Source organism: Oncorhynchus mykiss, chromosome 17 (genome assembly GCF_057628025.1).
Source record: "Oncorhynchus mykiss isolate SJ-2025 chromosome 17, ASM5762802v1, whole genome shotgun sequence".
NCBI lineage: Eukaryota > Metazoa > Chordata > Actinopteri > Salmoniformes > Salmonidae > Oncorhynchus > Oncorhynchus mykiss.
Genome location: NC_143038.1, coordinates 52651951 through 52675123, shown reverse-complemented (window position 1 = coordinate 52675123; position 23173 = coordinate 52651951). Strand labels below are relative to the sequence as shown.

Below are 23173 nucleotides of genomic sequence, written 5' to 3'. Positions count from 1 at the left end.
TGTACAGTTGACATACACCTTAGCCATATACATTTAAAACCTCTTGGAACTACCCATCCCGGATCCGGGAGAATTGTCAGCAACTACACTAATTAGCATAGCACAACGGTCAAATAATCTTACTAGAAAATATTCATATTCATGAAATCACAAGTGAAATATAGCGAAACACAGCTTAGCCTTTTGTTAATCACCCTGTCGTCTCAGATTTAGATTTTTTTTTAGTTTAATACAGTTTAATATTTTTGTCCAGAGGACATTTCTCCAAAAAGACCGATTTTTGTCCCCATTTGCAGTTGCAAACCATAGTCTGGTTTTTTTATGGCGGTCTTGGAACAGTGGTTTCCTCCTTGCTGAGCGGCCTTTCAGGTTATGTCGATATAGGACTCGTTTTACTGTGGATATAGATACTTTTGTACCCGTTTCCTCCAGCATCTTCACAAGGTCCTTTGCTGTTGTTCTGGGATTGACTTGCACTTTTCGCACCAAGGTACGTTCATCTCTAGGAGACAGAATGCGTCTCCTTCCTGAGCAGTATGACAGCTGCGTGGTCCCATGGTGTTTATACTTGTGTACTATTGTTTGTACAGATGAACGTGGTACCTTCAGGAGTTTGGAAATTTCTTCCAAGGATGAACCAGACTTGTGGAGGTCAACAATTCTGTTTGAGGTCTTGGCTGATTTCTTTTGATTTTCACCTGATGTCAAGCAAAGAGGCACTGAGTGAAGGTAGGCCTTGAAATTTCCGAGCTGTTTAAAGGCACAGTCAACTTAAGTGTATGTAAACTTCTGACCCACTGGAATTGTGATACAGTGAATTATAAATGAAATAATCTGTCTGTAAACAATTGTTGGAAAAATTACTTGTGTCATGCTTTACAGCTAAAGCATCCTAAAGATTGATTCTATACATCGTTTGACATGTTTCTACGGACTTTAACAGAGCTTTTTCTCATTTTGTCTGCAACTAGTGAACGCGCTAGCGGAACCCCTCAACAACATTCCACTGAAAAGGCAGCGTGCGAAATTCAAAAATATATATTTTTAGAAATATGTAACTTTCACACATTATCAAGTCCAATACAGCAAATTAAAGATAAACATCTTGTTAATCTACCCATCGTGTCCGATTTCAAAAATGCTTCACAGCTAAAGCACAACATGTGATTATGTTAGGTCATAGCCAAGTTGAAAAAACACAGCAATTTTTCCAGCCAAACAGAGTCACAAAAAGCAGAAATATAGATCAAATTAATCACTAACCTTTGATGATCTTCATCAGATGACACTCATAGGACATCATATTACACAATACATGTATATTTTGTTCGATAATGTGCATATTTATTTCCAAAAATCTTAGTTTACATTGGTGCCTTACGTGCAGTAATGTTTTGATTCCAAAACATCCAGTGATTTTGCAGAAATACTCATAATAAACATTTATAAAAGATACTAGTGTTATTCACAGAATTAAAGATAGACTTCTCCTTAATGCAACCGCTGTGTCAGATTTCAAAAAAACTTTACGGAAAAAGCATAATCTGAGAACGGCCCTCAGAACCCAAAACAGCCAGAGGAATATCCACCACTTTGGAATCAACAAAGTTAAAAACAACACCATAAATATTCACTTACCTTTGATGATCTTCATCAGAAGGCACACCCAGGAATCCCAGTTCGACAATAAATTACTGATTTGTTCCATAAAGTTCCATCATTTATGTCCAAATAGCCACTTGTTGTTAGCGTGTTCAGCCCAGCAATCCATCTTCATGAGGTGCAGGCACTTCATCCAGACAAAAACTCGAAAAGTTCCGTTACAGTCCTTTAGAAACATGTCAAACGATGTATGGAATCAATCTTTAGGATGTTTTTAACATAAAACATAAATAATGTTCCAACCGGAGAATTCCTTTGGTCTTCAGAAAAGGACTGGAACGCGAGGTAACTCTGTCGGGAGCGCTCTCTGCCAGACCACTGACTCAAAGAGGTCTCATGAGCCCCTCCTTTATCGTAGAATCCTCATGCAAGTTTAAAAAGACGGTTGACATCTAGTGGAAGCCGTAGGAAGTGCAACTTTATCCATATCTCAATGTGTATTCGGTAGGCCAAGCTTTGAAAAACAACAAACCTCAGATGTCCCACTTCCTGGTTGGATTTTTCTCAGGTTTTCACCTGCCATATGAGTTCATTCAAACAGTTTTAGAAACTTCAGAGTGTTTTCTATCCAATACTACTAATAATATGCATATATTAGCATCTGGGACAGAGTAGGAGGCAGTTCACTCTGGGCACGCTATTCATCCAAAAGTGAAAATGCAGCCCCCTATCCCAAAAAAGTTGAGAAGTTAAACTATATTTCCATGTATAACACTTGTATTTTCATCAACATTTATAATGAGTATTTCTGTAAATTGATGTGGCTCTCTGCAAAATCACTGGATGTTTTTGGAACTACTGAACATAACGCGCCAATGTATACTGGGATTTTTTTATATAAATATGAACTTTATTGAACAAAACATACCTGTATTGTGCAACATGAAGTCCTATGAGTGTTATCTGATGAAGATCAAAGGTTAGTGATTAATTCTCTATTTCTGATTTTTGTAACTCCACTCTTTGGCTGACTCCACTCTGTGTTTTTCTGTGACTTGGCTCTGACCTAACATAATCGTTTGTGGTGCTTCGCTGTAAATCTATTTGAAATCGGACACTGTGGTGGGATTAACAACAAGATTACATTTAAAATGGTATAAGATACTTGTATGTTTGAGAAATTTTAATTATGAGATTTATGTTGTTTTGAATTTGGCGCCCGGCACTTTCACTAGCTGTTGTCATATCGATCCCGTTAACGGGATCTCAGCCCTAAGAAGTTTAAGAGATAAATCAGATTGCGTTCTACATTTCACCTGACACATTATTTTACATTATGAAGCTTACTGTAGTTCCCCAGAATAGTTGAGCCAGTCACGTATTTGTTTGTAAATAGCACAACGGGAGAAAGCAGGACCAGGTCAGTCCAGCTGTGTATTGACAGGGGTTGCGTTTTATATTGAAAGTCAGTGTTTTCTTTGCTTCAATAAGAGTGATCAGGGACGTGCAACTAGGGCTGACCCCAATTTCTCGACAGGTCGATTGTTTGGTCGACCAAGATTTTTTTTTTGTTGAGCAGTAGCAAATAAATAAACTCAGCAAAAAGAGTAACGTCCCTTTTTCTGGACCCTGTCTTTCAAATATAATTCATAAAAATCCAAATAATTCACAGATCTTCATTGTAAAGGGTTTAAACACTGTTTCCAATGCTTGTTCAATGAACCATAAACAATTAATGAACATGCACCAGTGGAACAGTCGTTAAGACAGACGGTAGGTAATTAAGGTCACAGTTGTAAAAACTTAGTATACTAAAGAGGCCTTTCTACTGACTCTAAAAAAACACCAAAAGAAAGATGCCCAGGGTCCCTGCTCATCTGAGTGAATGTGCCTTAGGCATGCTACAAGGAGGCATGAGGGCTGCAGATGTTGCCAGGGCAATAAATTGCAATGTCCGTACTGTGAGACGCCTAAGGCAGCGCTACAGGGAGAAAGGACGGACAGCTGATCTTCCTTGCAGTGGCAGACCACGTGTAACAACACCTGCACAGGATCGGTACATCCGAACATCACACCTGCGGGACAGGTACAGAATGGCAACAACAACTGCCCGAGTTACACCAGGAACGCACAATCCCTCCATCAGTGCTCAGACTGTCCACAATAGGTCGAGAGAGGCTGGACTGAGGGCTTGTAGGCAAAAAGTGCTCTTCACTGACGAGTCGCGGTTTTGTCTCACCAGGCGTGATGGTCGGATTTGCGTTTATTGTCGAAGGAATGAGCGTTACACAGAGGCCTGTACTCTGGAGCGGGATCGATTTGCAGGTGGAGGGTCCGTCATGATCTGGGGCGGTGTGTCACAGCATCATCGGACTGAGCTTGTTGTCAATGCAGGCAATCTCAACGCAGTACGTTACAGGGAAGACATCCTCCTCCCTCATGTAGTACAGCATGACAATGCCACCAGCCATACTGCTCGTTCTGTGTTTAGTTTCCTGCAAGACAGGAATGTCAGTGTTCTGCCATGGCCAGCGAAGAGCCCGGATCTCATTCCCATTGAGCACGTCTGGGACCTATTGGATTGGAGGGTGAGGGGTAGGGCCATCCCCCCCCCCCCAGTCCGGGAACTTGCAGGTGCCTTGGTGGAAGAGTGGGGTAACATCTCACAGCAAGAACTGGCAAATCTGGTGCAGTCCATGAGGAGGAGATGCACTGCAGTACTTCATGCAGCTGGTGGCCACACCAGATACTGACTGTTACTTTTGATTTTAACCCCATCTTTGTTCAGGGACACATTATTCCATTTATGTTAGTCACATGGCTGTGGAACATGTTCAGTTAATGTCTCAGTTGTTTATATATATTTTTATGGCACATGAGACACCTGTCTGAGTTGAGCCAATCTCAGTGAAATAATCATTTCGTAGACTCTGCAGTGACTCAGATTCTTCCGGTAATAAGCTACACGAGGAGTCAGCAACCTTTCTCATGTGGAATGCCAATTTATTTGATAATTTGGCGTTTGGAAATTGCTACCAAGGATGAACCAGACTTGTGGAGGTCTACAATTTTGTTTTAGGTCTTGGCTGATTTCTTTTGATTTTCCCATGATGTAAAAAGGCACTGAGTTTGAAGGTAGGCCTTGAAATACATCCACAGGTACACCTACAATTGACTCAAATGATGTCAATTAGCCTATCAGAAGCTTCTAAAGCCATGACATAATTTCCTGGAATTTTCCAAGCTGTTTAAAGGAACAGTCAACTTAGTGTATGTAAACTTCTGACCCACTGGAATTGTGATACAGTGAATTATAAGTGAAATAATCTGTCTGTAAACAATTGTTGGAAAAATTACTTGTGTCATGCACAAAGTAGATGTCCTAACTGACTTGCCAAAACTATAGTTTGTTAACAAGAAATTTGTGGTGTGAAAAACAAGTTTTAATGACTCCAACCTAAGTGTATGTATGTAAACTAACGATTTCAACTGCATGTTGAAAAAGTTTTTGGGAGATGCGATGGATCATTGGGGATCTTTCAATATTCCCTTTCTTTTGATGTTCAGTGAAATCATCCCAAGTGAAGAGTCAACTCATTTAAGTAAAGTAAAATTCAAAACTAAATTATTATTTTTTTTCTATTGGAAGGATTTAATAATTTGCCATTATGTCTACTTAGGATAAGGTACAATTATTATGTTTCTGTCTCCATATAATATGTTAAATATATCCAATGCTAAAAACATTACATTTAAACGGTATTAATATTAATTTGCATATATTTCCGTTAATTCCCATATATTTCCGTTAATTCTCACGGAAAGTTTCCACCTCTGAATATTCCCCAAAATGTGCAACCCTAGTAATGGCGCTGCGTAACATTTAGAGCTAGACGTGCAACAAAGCATTCCTTACCTAGCCCACAATGTCTGCAACAAGTCAAGCAGTCATTTGAAAGAGTAAGAACATTTCAGTGCGACAACTCCAAGGCGAAATACATTAACGCCAAGACAATGGAATTCATTGCCCTTGACAATCAACTGTTCTCTGTCGTGGGTGATGTTAGCTTTCACCGACTGGTTGAGCACCAGTACACACTACCAAGTGCGCAATTTTTCAGATGTTGCCCTACCAGAGTTACACAGTAATAGCGTCACTGCTATTAGCTTCACGACTGACATTTGGACCAACGATATCAGCCCCATGAGCATGCTGAGTCTGACAGCACAGTGGGTCGTTGAGGATTCCGTACTGAGGAAAGTCGTATTGCATGCTCAAGAATATGCTGGTTGTCATACCGCTGCTGCTATTTTAATGGCATTTGAGAACATGTTTGAAACTTGGAAACATGAACACACTTGCTAGCTCCATTCGAACAACTGACTCGAGAAATAACCTCATCAAGTGCACCTGCAGCAGACGTGCTATCCTCTGTCATGACATTGAAACGCCTGCTGGCATTCTCTCTTTACTGTGTCGTCACCATGCTCAATGCTATGTACAAGGCCCGCTACTTCGATGCAGACAAAAAAACAGGGTTTACGTGAAATGTTACATACACAGCTGGACAAGATGGAAACGGACACAGTGACAGTGCGCACCAAGGAAGAGAGGCCACGGACAGACAGAGCTGAAACTTCACTGCTTGACATGTATGATGAAATCCTGGTTGAGAATGAAACAACTGAACAAATGAACAACAAAACAGCACAGCAAGTGAAAGAAATAGGTTTTGATGATGTTTTACTGGTAATGGGGACATACGTAAATGCCAACAAAATTACTTTTTGGTCAGTGTGGTGTGTGATGGTGGTGTGTGTAATCTTTATTTAACTAGGGAAGTCAGTTAAGAACAAATTCTTATTTACAATGATGGCCTACCCCGGCCCCACCCGGACGACGCTGGGCCAATTTTGCCCCGCCCTTTGGAACTCACAATCACGGCCAGATGTGATACAGCCTGGATTCTTACCAGGGACTGTAGTGACGCCTCTTGCACTGAGATGCAGTGCTTTAGACCGCTGCGTCCATGTGTGTGTGTTAACTATTTAACTGTACTTGAATGCTTAAAAGGCTGCACATTTTTTATTATTTATTGGTATTGGGTTTTTTCTTTGGCAAGGAAAATATCGGATATCGGTATTGGCCAAAAATGTCATATCGGGGCATCACTACTTGCTAGTTAAGTAAGTGGCTGAATTAATAAGGTGACGGGGCATCATATTGCGTTAGCTTTCTGCCGTGTTTGAGAAGTCAAAGCCCTTTGGATGAGTTCTGTACAGCTGCCACTGCTATTATTTTCCTTTAATTTTTTCTCCTCACCGTTCTCGGCACATCTGCTCCTCCCCCATCTTCTCCGAGCAGAGCAGGTAGGCCCGTTGCGGTAGCAACTCCAGACTCATTAGGGCTGTCCCCGACAAAAATTTGGTTGATTAGTCTACATTTTTAAACATGTATTTCTCCACATATAGACACACCCTATGTGTTTTAATAAAAGCCACTATATGCACTGAGCTTGTTGTCACGACTCCTACCGAAGGTGGCCCTTCCCGTTCGGGTGGCGCTCGGCGGTCGTCGTCACCGGCCTACTAGCTGCCACTGATTCTTTCCTCCCCCTGTTTGGGGCGTTTGTTTTGTTGTTTTCGTGGGGTTGGCTTATGTTCGCCGTTTTGTGCATTAAATTAGCACTACCCTGAACTCTCTGCTTCCTGCGCCTGATTTCTCACCCACTACACCCAGAACGTTACACTTGTCTGATGCATTAAGCTTACGGTTTGATGAAATAAGACAAACACCTCAAGAGGGCGCCAGATATCAGATAACCAGAAGAAAAGAAAAACTTAGCCTGACCCAACTATTTTCCTCCCGCTCCTGCTGGCTTTCTCAGATTCTGAAGTTTCCGATAATACGCTACACGAGGAGTCGGCAACCTTTCTCATGTTGAATGCCAATTTATCTTACCATTTTTACCGATCTGCAAACCAGTTATGGTTTTCATATGCACATTTTCATTAAAACAGTTTCATTGAATTTATAATAACATCTTCATCTCTCAAAATCATTGTCATGTAGTTAATCAAAATTCTATCAAAATATAAATGAAAATAATTCACCTAAAAAATTACTTCCATTGCCACTGCCAAGGCTGTAAAATAGCCTACATAATTCCAACAAATAAAAACATTGCAGCCTGCAGGTAGAAAATATCTTGATAAAAATAAATATCCTATAAATCACATTGGCTACACATGGCCTGTCTCGAACGAGCTTGAAACATTGTATCAACTATTAACTTGGGTCCGAGGCCTCCCGGGTGGCGCAGTGGTCTAAAGCTAGCTGTGCCACCAGAGATTCTGGGTTTGAACCCAGGCTCTGTCGCAGCCGGCCGCGACCGGGAAGCCCATGTGGCGGCGCACAATTGGCACAGCGTCGTCCGGGTTAGGGAGGGTTTGGCTGGCAGGGATATCCTTGTCTCATCGCGCACTAGGGCTGGCTTCCGGGTTGGCTTCCGGGTTGGATGTGCATTGTGTCAAGAAGCAGTGTGGCTTGGTTGGTTTGTGTTTCGGAGGACACATGGCTCTCGACCTTCGCCTCTCCCAAGTCCGTACGGGAGTTGCAGCGATGAGACAAGACTGTAACTACTACCAATTGGATACCACGAAATTGGGGAGAAAAAAGGGGTAAAAAAGATATATATATATATATATATAAACTTGGGTCCGGCCCGAAGATTGTGCTCAATGTATAACATTCGGTACTCCGCTCACCATAGCAGAGTACAGGCACCTCACATTTCCTACTGCTTGAGCTCCTGTTCCTCTTAAAGAATGTTAGCTCAAAAGTACTGTGGGGCTCCTGCACCTAAATATAAAAACAGTACCAGCACCCCAAATAAGTACAGGAACCTATTTCACTGGATCAGAGTAGAGGTCGACCGAATATGATTTTTCAACGCCGATACCGATTATTGGAGGACAAAAAAAGCAAATACCGATTAAATTGGCCGATTTTTTATTTATTTATTTGTAATAATGACAATTACAACAATACTGAATGAACACTTATTTTAACTTAATATAATACATCAATAAAATCAATTTAGCCTCAAGTAAATAATGAAACGTGGTTTAAATAATGCAAAAACAAAGTGTTGGAGAAGAAAGAAAAAGTGCAATATGTGCTATGTAAGAAAGCTAACGTTTCAGTTCCTTGTTCAGAACATGAGAACATATGAAAGCTGGTGGTTCCTTTTAACACAAGTCTTCAAAATTCTCAGGTAAGAAGTTTTAGGTTGTAGTTATAGGAATTATAGGACTATTTCCCTCTATACCATTTGTATTTAATTAACCTTTGACCATTAGATGTTCTTATAGGCACTTTAGTATTGCCAGTGTAACAGTATAGCTTCCGTCCCTCTCCTCGCTGGGCTCGAACCAGCAACACAACGACAACAGCCACCATCGAAGCAGCGTTACCCATGCGGAGCAAGGGGAACAACTACTAGAAGGCTCAGAGCGAGTGACGTTTGAAACGCGCTAACTAGCTAGCCATTTCACTTTGGTTACACCAGCCTCATCTCGGGAGTTGATAGGCTTGAAGTCATAAACAGCGCAATGCTTGACGCACAACGAAGAGCTGCTGGCAAAACGCAGAAGTGCTGCTTCTGCCTATCAGATACTTGCATGCTTAGTCAGATTATATGCAACGCAGGACACGCTAGATAATATCTAGTAATATCATCAACCATGTGTAGTTAACTAGTGAACGATGATTGATTGATTGTTTTTTATAAAGATAAGTTTAATGCTAGCTAGCAACTTACCTTGGCTTACTGCATTCGCGTAACAGGCAGTCTCCTTGCGGAGTGCAACGAGAGAGAGGCAGGTCGTTATTGCGTTGGACTAGTTAACTGTAAGGTTGCAAGATTGGATCCCCCGAGCTGACAAGGTGAAAACCTGTCGTTCTGCCCCTGAACGAGGCAGTTAACCCACCGTTCCTAGGCCGTCATTGAAAATAAGAATGTGTTCTTAACTTATTATGGCTGCAATCCCACTAACGGGATAAGTGTCATCAACAACCGCTGAATAGCATAGCGTTACATTTAATAAATATTACTAAAAATATTTATATTCATGAAATCACAAGTGCAATATAGGAAAACACAGCTTAGCCTTTTGTTAATCCACCTGTCATGTCAGATTTGGAAATTATGCTTTACAGCGAAAGCAATCCAAGCGTTTGTGTAAGTTTATCGATCACACGACAAAACATTTAGTACACTTAGCATCAGGTAGCTTGGTCACGAAAATCAGAAAAGCAATCAAATTAATCTTTTACCTTTGATGATCTTCGGATGTTTTCACTCACGAGACTCCCAGTTACACAACAAATGTTCCTTTTGTTCCATAAAGATTATTTTTATATCCAAAATACCTCCGTTTGTTTGGCGCGTTGTTTAAAAATCCACAGGAAAGAGCGGTCACGACAACAAAGACGAAATTTCCAAATAGTTTCCATAATGTCCACAGAAACATGTAAAATGTTTTTTTTTTATAATCAATCCTCAGGTTGTTTTTAAAATATATAAATCGATAATATATCAACCGCAAATGTCTTTCACAGTAGGAGAGGGAAAATAAATACCTATCCAAACTCTGTTGCGCGAGCAAAACTCATGTGAACACTTGACGCGATGTTATCGTTCCGGCTCATTTTACAAAATAAAAGCCTGAAACTATGTCTGAAGACTGTTGACACCTTGATGAAGCGATAGGAAAAGGAATCTGGTTCATATCCCTTTAAATCCAGCAACGGGAGGCTATGGAACATGGAGTTTTCAAAATAGTAGCCACTTCCTGTTTTGATTTTCCTCAGGGTTTCGCCTGCAATATCAGTTCTGTTATACTCACAGACAATATTTTGACAGTTTTGGAAACTTTAGAGTGTTTTCTATCCAATACTATTACTAATATGCATATATTAGCAACTGAGACTGAGGAGCTGGCCGTTTACAATGGGCACCTTTTCATCAACATAATTGAACCAGGACATTGTCACAAGATAACAGATACTACAAAGCCTGATTTCAGTCTTAACTCAATTTTGACCAAAAGTGTAGTTACTGAGTTTTGGCTTTGTAGGACAGTATAATAAACTGTAGTATACTATACTTCACACTGCAGAATCGCTCCATCATGTGTATTACTATAGACAAGTGAAAGGGGGGCACCTAGTCAGATGTACAACTGAAATATGTCTTCCGCATTTAACCCAACCCCTCTGAATCAGAGAGGTGCGGGGGGCTGCCTTAATCGACATCCACGTCATCGGAGCCGGGTAACAGTGGGTTAACTGCCTTGCTCAGGGGATGTTGTAGTGTACTGTAGAATCCACAAAAATGTGTAAATACTGTAGTAAATACTACAGTAGTGTCCACAAAAACAATACACTTTTAGCAAATTTGCATATACCATGCCCATTCCCCTTTCCCCATATCGCAAGTATAGAACATAGTGTTCCGTATAGGTTATAGAAAAGAGAAGAAGCTGTTCAGACTAGAGGTCAACTGATTATGATTTTTCAACGCCGATACCGATTATTGGAGGACCAAAAGAAGGCAATACCGATTAATCTGACTATTTTTTTTCTTTTTGTTGTAATAATGACAATTACAACAATACTGAATGAACACTTATTCTAACTTAATATAATACATCAATAAAATCAATTTCGCCTCAAATAAATAATGAAACATGTTCAATTTGGTTTAAATAATGCAAAAACAAAGTGTTGGAGAAGAAAGTAAAAGTGCAATATGTGCCATGTAAGAAAGCTAACGTTTCAGTTCCTTGCTCAGAACATGAGAACATATGAAAGCTGGTGATTCCTTTTAACATGAGTCTTCAATATTCACAGGTAAGAAGTTTTAGGTTGTAGTTATTATAGGACTATTTCTCTCTATATGATTTGTATTTCATATACCTTTGACTATTGGATGTTCTTATAGGCACTTTAGTATTGCCAGTGTAACAGTATAGCTTCCATCCCTCTCCTCGCCGCTACCTGGGCTTGAACCAGGAACACATCGATAACAGCCACCTTTCGAAGCAGCATTACCCATGCAGAGCAAGGTGAACAACTACTCCATGTCTCAGAGCGAGTGACGTTTGAAACGTTATTAGCGCTCACCCCGCTAACAAGCTAGCCATTTCACATCGGTTACACCAGCCTAATCTCGGGAGTTGATAGGCTTGAAGTCATAAACAGCGCAATGCTTGAAGCATTGCGAAGAGCTGCTGGCAAAACACACGAAAGTGCTGTTTGAATGAATGTCTACGAGCCTGCTGGTGCCTACGATCGCTCAGTCAGACTGCTCTATCAAATCATAGACTTAATTATAACATAATAACACACACAAATAACACACACAAGTAGGTCATTAATATGGTCGAATCTGAAAACTATCATTTCGAAAACAAACTCCAAAAAGTTCCGGGACACTATAAAGTCCATGGATAATAAGAGCGCCTCCTTACTGCTGCCCACTGCACTGAGACTAGGAAACACTGTCACCAAAACCCCATATACTACCCACCACTGCGACCTGTATGCTCTCATTGGCTGGCCCTCACTTCATATTCGTTGCCAAACCCACTGGCTCCAGGTCATCTATAAGTCTTTGCTAGGTAAAGCCACGCCTTATCTCAGTTCACTGGTCACCATAGCAGCACCCACCCGTAGCACACGCTCCAGCAGGTATATCTCACTGGCCAAAGCCAACTCCTACTTTGGCCTCCTTTCCTTCCAGTTCTCTGCTGCCAATGACTGGAACAAATTGCAAAAATCACTGAAGCTGGAGAGTCATATCTCTCTCAGTAACTTTTAAGCATCAGCTGTCAGAGCAGCTTACCGATCATTGAATCTGTAAATAGCCCACCCAACTACCTCATCCCCATATTATTTATTTTTTGCTCCTTTGCATCCCAGTATCTCTACTTGCACATTCATCTTCTGCACATCTATCACTCCAGTGTTTAATTGCTAAATTGTAATTATTTTGCCACTATGGCCTATTTATTGCCTTACCTCCCTAATCTTACTACATTTGCACACACTGTATATAGATTTTTCTATTGTGTTATTGACTGTATGTTTCTTTATCCCATGTGTAACTGTGTTGTTTGTGTCGCACTGCTTTGATTTATTATGGCCAGGTCGCAGTTGTAAATGAGAACTTGCTGTCAACTGGCCTACCTGGTTAAAACCTTTTATAACTAGGGGGCAGTATTTTCATTTTTGGATAAAAAACATTCCCGTTTTAAACAGGATATTTTGTCACGACAAGATGCTCGACTATGCATATAATTGACAGCTTTGGATAGAAAAAACTCTGACGTTTCCAAAACTGCAAAGATATTGTCTGTGAGTGGAAAAGAACTGATGTTACAGGCGAAACCCAGATAAAAATCCAATCAGGAAGTGCCGCATTTTTTGAAACCGCCTAATGCCAATGACTCCTTATATGGCTGTGAATGAGCTACGAATGAGCTTACGTTATCTACGTATTCCCCAAGGTGTCTACAGCATTGTGAAGTCTTTTCACGCATTTATGTTGAAGAATGGTAAGGGACCACATTTAGCAAGTGGTCACATGATGGCTCCTGCAGAAAACCTTGCGTAAAGTACACATGTAGCCATTTTTCCAATCACTTCTTATGAGAAACCAATTGTCCCGGTGGATATTTTATTGAATAGATATATGAAAAACACCTTGAGGATGGATTCTAAACAACGTTTGCTATGTTTCTGTCGATATTATGGAGCTAATTTGGAAAAAAGTTTGGCGTTGTAGTGACTGCATTTTCCGGTCGATTTCTCTGCAAAACGTGAAGAACAAACGGAGCTATTTCGCCTACAAAAATCATATTTTTGGAAAAAAGGAACATTTGCTATCTAACTGGGAGTCTCCTGAGTGAAAACATCTGAAGTTCTTCAAAGGTAAATTATTTAATTTGATTGCTTTTCTTATTTTTGTGAAAATGTTGCCTGATGCAAGCAGAGCCTAGCATAGCATTATGCCATGATAAACTTACACAAATGCTTGCCTAGCGTTGGCTGTAAAGCATATTTTGAAAATCTGAGATGACAGTGTGATTAACAAAAGGCTAATCTGTGTCTCAATATATTTAATTTGTGATTTTCATGAATAGGAACATTTTCTAGGAAGATTTATGTCCGCTGCGTTATGGTAATTAGTTTGAGGCTATGATTACGCTCCCGCATGCGGGATGGGTAGTATCAAGAAGTTTTAACTTTTAAAAAAATATGGTGAAATAAAAGTTTTTTTAAAATCCAGATTTTCATACAATCTTACTGTTTCTGTACCATACCGGCTATACGGTATAACCAGAAGTGCACACAAGGGGCGCTATATTTGACATACAAAACTATTTAAGCAACAGGGATCTTTGATACAGGAGGGGACTGAATGTCTCTGCTGTAACCAAGAAGCTTGAGCTTGACATCTAGCCACTTAGCTAGCATGTTAGCAAACCAAATGCATTGGTGGAGCCCTGAGCTGGATATCATTTATTTGACACATCTTAGATTAGAAGCAGTGGCGTAGCACGCACCCCCACAATGTAGGGATGCCCTCAACCCCCCCCCCCCCCCCCCCCAAAAAAAAAAAACAATACCCCAGGAAACAGTATAAATGGTATATCCCCCATAGTAACAAGAGAGAGAAAGTCTCCCTTGATCCAGAGGCCGAATCGATCTGGGGTGTAATTGAGCTGTCTGACTCGGATGGACTTTTATTACACAGCTGAGTAGGCCATTACAAAGAGAGTCTGGCCCCCTTCCAGGTGTGTGTGTCTACGACTCGTGGCAGTGTGTGCCTTCGTAAGTGTGGATGCGTGTGTGTGTATTGACAATTAGCCACACGTGGCCCATTCACTAAGGATGTGTGGCAGTAAGGCTGCACAATTAATCAAATTTAGATAGAAAATTCAATATCCATATTGCAAGAGGCTGTGAATCTGCAATATTTTGAAACGCCACTCTGCCGCATGTAATGTCCGTTTTAATAGTTTACTCCATTTGCTACTTGAGTCATCTCTCTCCCGCTTCCCACACACACCAGGCCCCGCCCCTGTCAATCAAGGAGTGCAGTTGCTCGAACACCACCACTTGCCGTTCCAAGTTCACTGTGCATGGTCAATGCAACAGATGCAACAATCCATATGAGTTCTATATTTACACTATTTGTTTGTGTATCTTACTCTCTGCAAATAGCTAGTTAGTTTGTATTTTCTTACAAAGTTGTGGCATAAAAACAATTGTGCTACCCACTAATGTTAATTAATTAAGTTCTGATGTAGTTGTTTGTGCTACGGTATGTTCTAAATAAAAGAAGAATAGGCAACACATGAATATGTTACATGAATCAAGAGAAAAATGTAACACCTTAGGGTCCCCTAGAAAACATTGGCCAACAGGTTCCTACAATGTCACAAGAATTCCTCCCTGGCTTTTTAATTCGTTAACATGTCAAACACATTCAAAGTGCCCATTGTAATTCCAACTATAGAACTAGAATATTAATTTTATTTCCAATTGCAACAGTTCACCCAAGTGTTTTGATCTAAATCCCAAGTCAAATCGCAATCTTTTTAAAATGTATTTTTTTTAGTGATGCACCGATATGACATTTTTGGCCGATACCCAATATTTTCCTTGCAAAAAACCCCGATACCCGATATTTACAATTTTAGCGCCCTTTTAAGCATTCTAGTACAGTTAAATAGTTAACACACACACATGGACACAGCGGTCTAAGGCACTGCATCTCGGTGCAAGAGGCGTCACTACAGTTCCTGGTTCGAATCCAGGCTGTCATTGTAAATAAGAATTTGTTCTTAACTGACTTGCCTAGTTAAATAAAAGGTTACACACACACACACACACCAAAACGTTATTTTGTTGGCATTTACGTATGTCCCCATTACCAGTAAAACATAATCAAAACCTATTTCTTTCACTTACTTGCTGTGCTGTTTCTTGTTCATTTGTTCAGTCGTTTCATTCTCAACCCGGATTTCTATGGAATGGCGTTTGGGTCTAAGCGTGTCAAAAAAGATACACGTCAAATACTGTAAACACATAGTTCGTGGCAAGTGTTTACTTGTTTGCAGACTTTTTTGTACAGCTTTGACAGTGCTACTGTATCTTTTTTGACATGCAATGACCCAACGGTGTTCCATAGTATGCATGTTGTGAAGCTAATAGCAGTGATGCTATTACTGTGTAGTTCCAGTGGAGCAACACCTGGAAAATAGCGCACTTTGTAGTGTGTACCGGTGCTCGACCAATCGGCGAAAGCCAACATCACCCATGACAGAGAACGGCTAATTGTTAATTAAGGGCAATGAATTCCATTATCTTGGCGTTAATGTATTTCGCATTTGAGTTGTCTCTCTGAAATGTTCTTACTCTTTCAAATGACTGCTCGACTTGTTGACTGCTTGATCCACACATCAGACATTGTGGGCTAGGTTAGGAATGCTGTGTTGCACGTGTAGCGCAAAATGTTATGTAGCGTGATTACGTCCTGTTGACATCGGTTTATAACATTGACGTTAAACTAGATATCGGGCCAATACCGATGTTGGCATTTTTAGCTAATATTGTTCAATTCCGATATGTTCACCTATATATATCGTGCATCCCTAGTATTTTTATCGTTATTCGATTTTTGGGCCCATACTGTTCAGCCTTATGTGGCAGCATGCTACAACAACAACAAACAAAAAAAATCGCCCACACCAAATGTAGCCCAGAGGACCTGCCTGCTCTTTCTCTGCATCTTCAATCAGAACAATACTACACCCAGCTGTTAGGTGCTAAAACCCTACTGACTCCCCCAGTAAACCTCAATAACAAAACCACATAACTAATTTCATACTGAACATTCCTCGCTTACTCCAGTCTATAAATACCTCTATCAAACAGCACCCCCGAAGCCACAGATTATCAGCATGGTTCAAACCAGACACTATTCTATGACTCAATCTCAAAGGAATCGTTCCCCTATGTGGGACTAAACAACAAAGGGAAAAATAGGTCAGGCATGAGCAATGGTAGTGACTAGTGAGCACAGAGGATTGAAAGCACTGGGCTCATCAGAAGACATTTAGCAAGACTCTGCCAGCTGTGGGCCAGCCTGTCCCTGGTTGGACATAACTGAGAGCATGACAAAACCACCCTGGGGATGGTGGTTGACTTGCTTTCTTAGCAGTCAACTACTGTACTTTCAATGCAGCTGGGTGACTGGCCTGCTATGCCCTTGTTTTTTGTCATGATAGTCAGGGTCTCCCAAGGTCTCCCAAAATCCTTGGCTGGATGTTCTGCTCCCTCTGATATCATTATCAATGTTTTCTTGAGAAATGCTTGCTTTGGAACACAATGTGCTGTGTGATTCCTCAGTGTCATAATGGGTAGTTTGGGTCCTGGATGCCAATTGGCTGAAACAGCATTTCAGCCGTGTATATTAGACACAAAAATATTTGTTTACTGTTCCATTTATGTTGGCAACCAGTTTACAGTAGCAAAAAGACACTTCGGTGGGTTGTGGTATAAGGCCAATGTCATTTTTTATTTATTTTTTTGCTTATTGGTGCAATATGCAGAAATTGCTGCGCCATTTCCTGGTTGCTAAAAATCTAAATAGTTAACCTAATTTAAGTTAGTGACAAAACAAGCAATGCATAGTGTATAGAATCATTGTACCATCTAAACTGCTGTGAAATATATTTTCAATAACCCCAAATATTGTGTTTCCAGGTGGTGTAAAAAACTGAAAGTTAAAAGACTAAAAAAACATCAGAACGGGAAACATAGAAAGTATATGCAGGATATATCTACCGTTTCTTAGACCAGCTGTCAATGAGAATTACAGATCTATAACTAACATTTCTATGGAAATTTGGTTGGGTTGCCCCAAAAAGTTACATATTGCAGCTTTAAAGCATTTTTAGATTGTAATAAAAAGCGCCATAGAAAAAGTATACATTATTATTAATATACCACACCCCATCCCCACAGATGTCAATTCAACGTCTATTCAACATTGGTTCAACGTAATTTGAAATTACTTGGAAACAACGTTGATTCAACCAATGTGCGCCAAGTGGGTCAGGCCTTATTGCTTAAATACACACCTACTCTGGCATTATTGCTTGAATAAAGCTAGCCTACCCTTAGACATGAGCTGTCTCACTGCTTACTCTGAACGATGTCTAGTTTCAGTTAATAAAAGGAAAACAGCAACTCATGCTGTTTAGTTGTGGATGAGAAAATATGACTTTGCAGTTACAAGCCAGCAGACACTCCTAGAGCAAACTAAAGCCAAGCATCCATCCACTCCAATCATCCTCAGAGAAGCCCAGACTACCACAAGGGTGACACTGTCTTCAATTAGCCCTCTTTCCCTGGGATGCAGTGGAGGCCCAGACTTAACTGATATCCCCCTGGTAGAAGAGAAGAGGCCTGGGCTGGTGGGCTCATGCAGCTGAAGTCTGCAGACACTAATCCCACTGTGACCAGGAGGTCTCCCTGTGGGGGATGATCTCTGCAGAGGTAAAGGATTAGCTCTCCATGAAGAAGTAAATTAATAACAACTTTGATGCATCATGGGTGGGATAGGGGCAAGACTAGCAGTAAGGGCAGTTCCACCATCTTGCTTATTTACAGAGTAGACTATCAACCATAAAAATAATGCCACTTTATCCCAACAGCAGAGATTTGCATATTTCTTGAGTCTTCAGAAGTATTGAATACAATGGAATGAGTGCCTTGGCCAGCAGCAAGTTGTTGTCATATATTCGGAAATCTAAATATCCGATTAGGTTGGGTCAAATGAGTGAGTTAAGAACTCCCCCCCCACACACACACACACACAGGGGATGACTGTAAATTGTGCATGCTCAAATAGTAACCTACACACTACTCAAAATAATTATCCCAGAGCACTGTGACCTGGCATCCAAGGGAAGATACTATGTCTATCCCATAATACTTTCCTGTCATACTGAGCACTAAATGGGAGTCCCAGTACAATTAACCTCAAAAGCCTTGAGGAAATTACAGGAGCCTCACTGTAATAGTAGTAACCAATTGTTTTATTATCCAGGTTAACAGCTTACATAGTGACGATTGCTAGGTATGTAATATGCATGTAATATACCCAGACACACATTGAACAGAGGTGTGGGGTACTCATGTAGCCTATATTTATATATTTGTGTAATTTGGGTCACAGAGAGCCAAGGGCACTACAACTTGCCCGTTACTACAATGAGCGTTCAGCCATAACGTTAACGTTACTGCACTTGTCAAAATAAGTAACCCCCTCCACCCCCACGCCCTAGGGGTCGTTACCCAAGGGACACAGTCTCAAAAGGCACCAACCTCCCCCCTCCAAGGTAGTGCTGGGTGTTCGAGAATGTACAACCCATGCAAAGGCACGAACACCACCTAGCTGATTCGAGCACTTTTGTTTTTAAATACACTAAATAGTTCCGTTTATGCCTGCTCATTGGTGTGTTCCTGTGTAATGCACAAATGCAATGAAGTTCCTATTGTTTAGCTAGCTAACTGCTAACGTCAGCCAGCTCTGTCAGGGCTCTGCCAGTCAGACACGGAAGGTTGTCTGCTCAATAAAGGTCCCTCCCGGCTAGCATGTACACGCTCAGACAAACACGGTCATTAACCGCAGAAGTACAACTAGAGGACCGAGGCCGATAACGAACTTTCATAACAAAATAAAATGTTGTTGCCATACCTTCCCCAAAATGCCTTGTATTTCCCTGCTTGGAAATACTCTCGTGTTCCTTTCCTGTTACTCTACACCATCTCTGAATCTTGTTTTTTTTCTGATACAGTCGGAATAAACCAGCACAAGTGTAGGAGCAGGGGTGGGAGGAAAAAATCTATGAATTAGCGTTCCAGAATATAACATGTGACATACATTCACCCAATGGGCAGAACGTTCAGACTACATGGTCGTCACTAGTTACCACAGTCACAAAGTAATTAACCCCGCATATTTCTACAATTTATCTTCTTAAAATCCGATTGTAACTTAACCCTAACATTAACCCTAGCCTTGACGACACGAATAACCTTCTCCCCAACCTTAAATTAAGACCGAAAAGCACATTTGTACGAATTTTTACTTTGTGACTGTGCTATCTAGTGGTGACCGTACTACTGAGACTGTCATGGTCTCCATAGCAACACAGAGGGATTTAACCCTTGCCGGGATTTTATTGGCTCATGCCCTTAAATTGTTACGTAGACAGCGCAGTGTTTGAAAATAACGTATGAGCAAAAAGAGAGAGCGAGCGAAATAGAAGAGTGAATGTTGCATTGTGAAATATATTATTCGATAATGAGGTCAGCATCAATTCTGGATAAGAAAATTGTAAAAATTGGCATTTTCAAAATGATCATATAGAACTACAATTCTATGTCATCTTCCCCTAAATTATGGTAATATTGTCCAGAGTACAATTCAGAGCTGGGGGAAGGAACCCGTTGTATTATGTCAGAGGGTAGGGGTTACAATGCAGGCAAATGTATTCAAATGTCAGGGTGTAAGTGCTATCACAAATGCAGTGCATGATAACACAATAGGCTCTGTGGCAATGCTGATTGGTCAAAGATGTAATAGGGCATAGATGTCATCAGAAGAGGCTGATGGGAGGAGCTGTAGGATGGGCTCATTGTAATGGCTGGAATGGAATTTATGGAACGGTATCAAACACAGCAAATATTTGGAAACCACATTTGACTCCATTCCAGCCATTACAATGAGCCCATCTCCCTATAGCTCATCACACCAGCCTCCTCTGGTGGCCATACAATCCCATGTCATTTGGGAAACCTCATTATGAGGCATGTGTGGGGCACGGAACCGTATCCTTGACCTCAGGGGGTTGTGCGCCATCAGCCAGCCACCCCTTTGAAGCCTTAGTGAGATTTCCATAATTTTTCTCTCATTAAACCAATGAGAGAAAATTTAATTTTCTGTTCACTGCATGTAAGCTACTGTTAAAAGTAACATGTATGATTGAACAGAGGCAGATTCAGAACAGCAAGTGTTGTAGTTTGAAATGATGACAAGGGATGGACAGGCTCTTTCTCCAAAAAATTCTGAAAGATGATGTACTTTTCTACATTTTTTTGTAATTCTTCAAAGCCTTATACATCAACTTTGAATCATAAGGCTGAGGCTCGAATTTTGACCAATGGTAATAATATGAAGATAGAATAGATGAATTGCTAATGTTTCAGGGTGTGTTTCCTGTAACATGAGCAGGAAGTGCAAATGGAGTGCAAATGCTGAATAATTTATCAGAATACTACATATTTGGTTGGACCATGAGTTAATTATCTGCTCTTTCACAGCCCCCTTGATACCTACCTCCCAGAACCTTCATAGATGTGAGGTTTCAGTAACTTGGTTATTCCCAAAAGACCCGTTATTATGAGCTGAAAAGGCAGACAGCAGGATAATGCAATGGTATGCAATACCTCAAATCAACTATGACGAGGTGTGTTCAATACACCATTCTGCCATATGAAGCAAATGTGTGTATTGTTCATGAGAATCTTAATGAAATATTAATGATGGCTACCTCAGCTTAGTTGATCCCCTGGTTGACTAAAAACATTAGCCTGTTGTCTATGAGCCAATCCATTTTTCTCATATGCACCAATGCTTTCAACAGCAACATCATTAGCTGAGCATGCAAACTCACAAATCAATATAGAAACAGAATATAGTCCTAGATCTGAAACTAAACAGAAACCGACATGGATGTGTCTACAATAAACTGTTGTGAGTAGAAGAGTTAGAATAATTGTTTTACAATCCAGTGCAGTTTGGCTTTCTTATAACACCAGATTCTCTGTTGTGGTGCTGTTGTAGACCAGATGTGAGGAGTTATTAGAGAATGGGCTTATTGCATATGAATCACCCAGTTAGTTAAGCACGGAGCACATTCACAGTCACCAAGTGGACAATATTGAAATGGTGTGTAGCTTATCAACCTCCTGAAATGAGCAGCAAGGATCACAAAATAACACAGCCACCTGCTGGTGGAAAAATAAGCTGCATTACTCAGGATGTGCTACCCTATCTTTACAATGATTCAATTAAATCCACATGAAACCCATAACCAAACAAAAGGAGAACATAACAATCTACATAATACAAAAAAGGGCCCACAATTTGCTCAGAGCTATAAAGTTGTAAGATACCATCTCTCTGAGGCACACCATCTCTCTGAGGAACACTATTTTGAGAGGTGGCCTAGTTGTGAATTCAATTAAGAAATCTGAGATACTGCCACAAGTTCACTGAATGGCCTTGTATAAAGTGAAGAGGAAAAAAAACCGTCTGAAACCCCATGATGGGCTGATGGTCTCCCTGAGAAGCTAATGGTTTCATAGCATTAGTGCATCAGGTGATGAAAGGAGAGGAGAGAGAGGGACTGTTGAAGACAAGTGAATCATCAGTGGGAGGCTGAGACTGACTTTATTTTTACTCTCTTCATCTCTTTTTTCTCTCTAGGATCATAGATTCAGAAGACTGACGCTGTACTCTCCCTTTTCAGATGGTCTTTCTATTAACTACATTGTTGTGATAACAGAGACTTGAGGATGACTGTTATCAATGGGGTTAAACAGATGCAGATCATCTCCACAGAAAAAACAGCCTTGGTGAAGGGACCTTATGATACAAAGGTAAGCACCTGTTGATTTCATTGTGCAATGGTAGGCCATTACCATTTATACTTATACTTTTGTCAATGTAGGGTACTCATTTTACAATGTGGGGTAGATATACTTTGATGAACGTGTTTGATTATTGGACCTGGTTACTTTACAGTGAATATCTTTCAACTTAGATCTTGCAATCCCTTCTATTATAGTGCAGTAGCTAAAGGGTGCATAAGTAATGTATGCTTTATTGAATGAGTGTCAAATAAATCAATGTGACAACAGGTAAGCTGAAGAAATTCATTACACAATATTTCTGTGGTACCGTCAGGATCCGGAAAACAACACCTACACTGTGTTGATAGAAGAGAGTCAATGATGAGGGACAAGGCTTGCATTCCTGTGTAATTAGATAATTGTTTGGTATTAAAGCTGAAATAATGCATGTAGTGTACATACCGGACATAGTTGACTGGTTAGTATAGGATACAACTGTAACAAAAGCTGATATGGGCGTGGAAACATTTGGCCTAAACTTACTGTGACTCATGCATAAGAGTTCTGCCAGTCACAATTCCACTGACGTACCAGTCAGTTTGAACTGTATCTGCTGGTTACTGTGCATCACCCATAAAACTAAAGGGGGTCTCATATCAGAGGGCAGAACTTTCCTCAGAGCAGATTTATTTTGGCTCTGTTGGTTGCCCCAGAGTAAACTCCTGCTCTTTCCTGCCAATGTGTTGCAGACAGTAATCTTGTCTGGCATGGAGATTCAAGGCTGCTACT

At 40.6% G+C, this 23173-nt stretch overlaps 1 protein-coding gene across 12 annotated transcripts in view; it reads right to left on the bottom strand.

Annotated features, from left to right (window-relative positions):
* Nucleotides 1-23173, bottom strand: part of LOC110494475 (polyhomeotic-like protein 2) — a 95568-nt gene that overhangs the window by 25727 nt on the left and 46668 nt on the right. For 4 of the 12 annotated variants that reach the window (XM_021569572.3, XM_090205948.1, XM_090205946.1 and 1 more), the window contains exon 1: nt 19443-19594. The exons of 2 other annotated variants lie outside the window; for them this stretch is intronic. The gene's annotated coding sequence lies outside the window, so the exon portion shown is untranslated. Of the gene's footprint in view, nt 1-19442; nt 19681-23173 lie in introns of those variants that run through there. 6 more of the 12 variants (XM_021569573.3, XM_021569574.3, XM_090205950.1 and 3 more) reach the window with 6 other exon arrangements.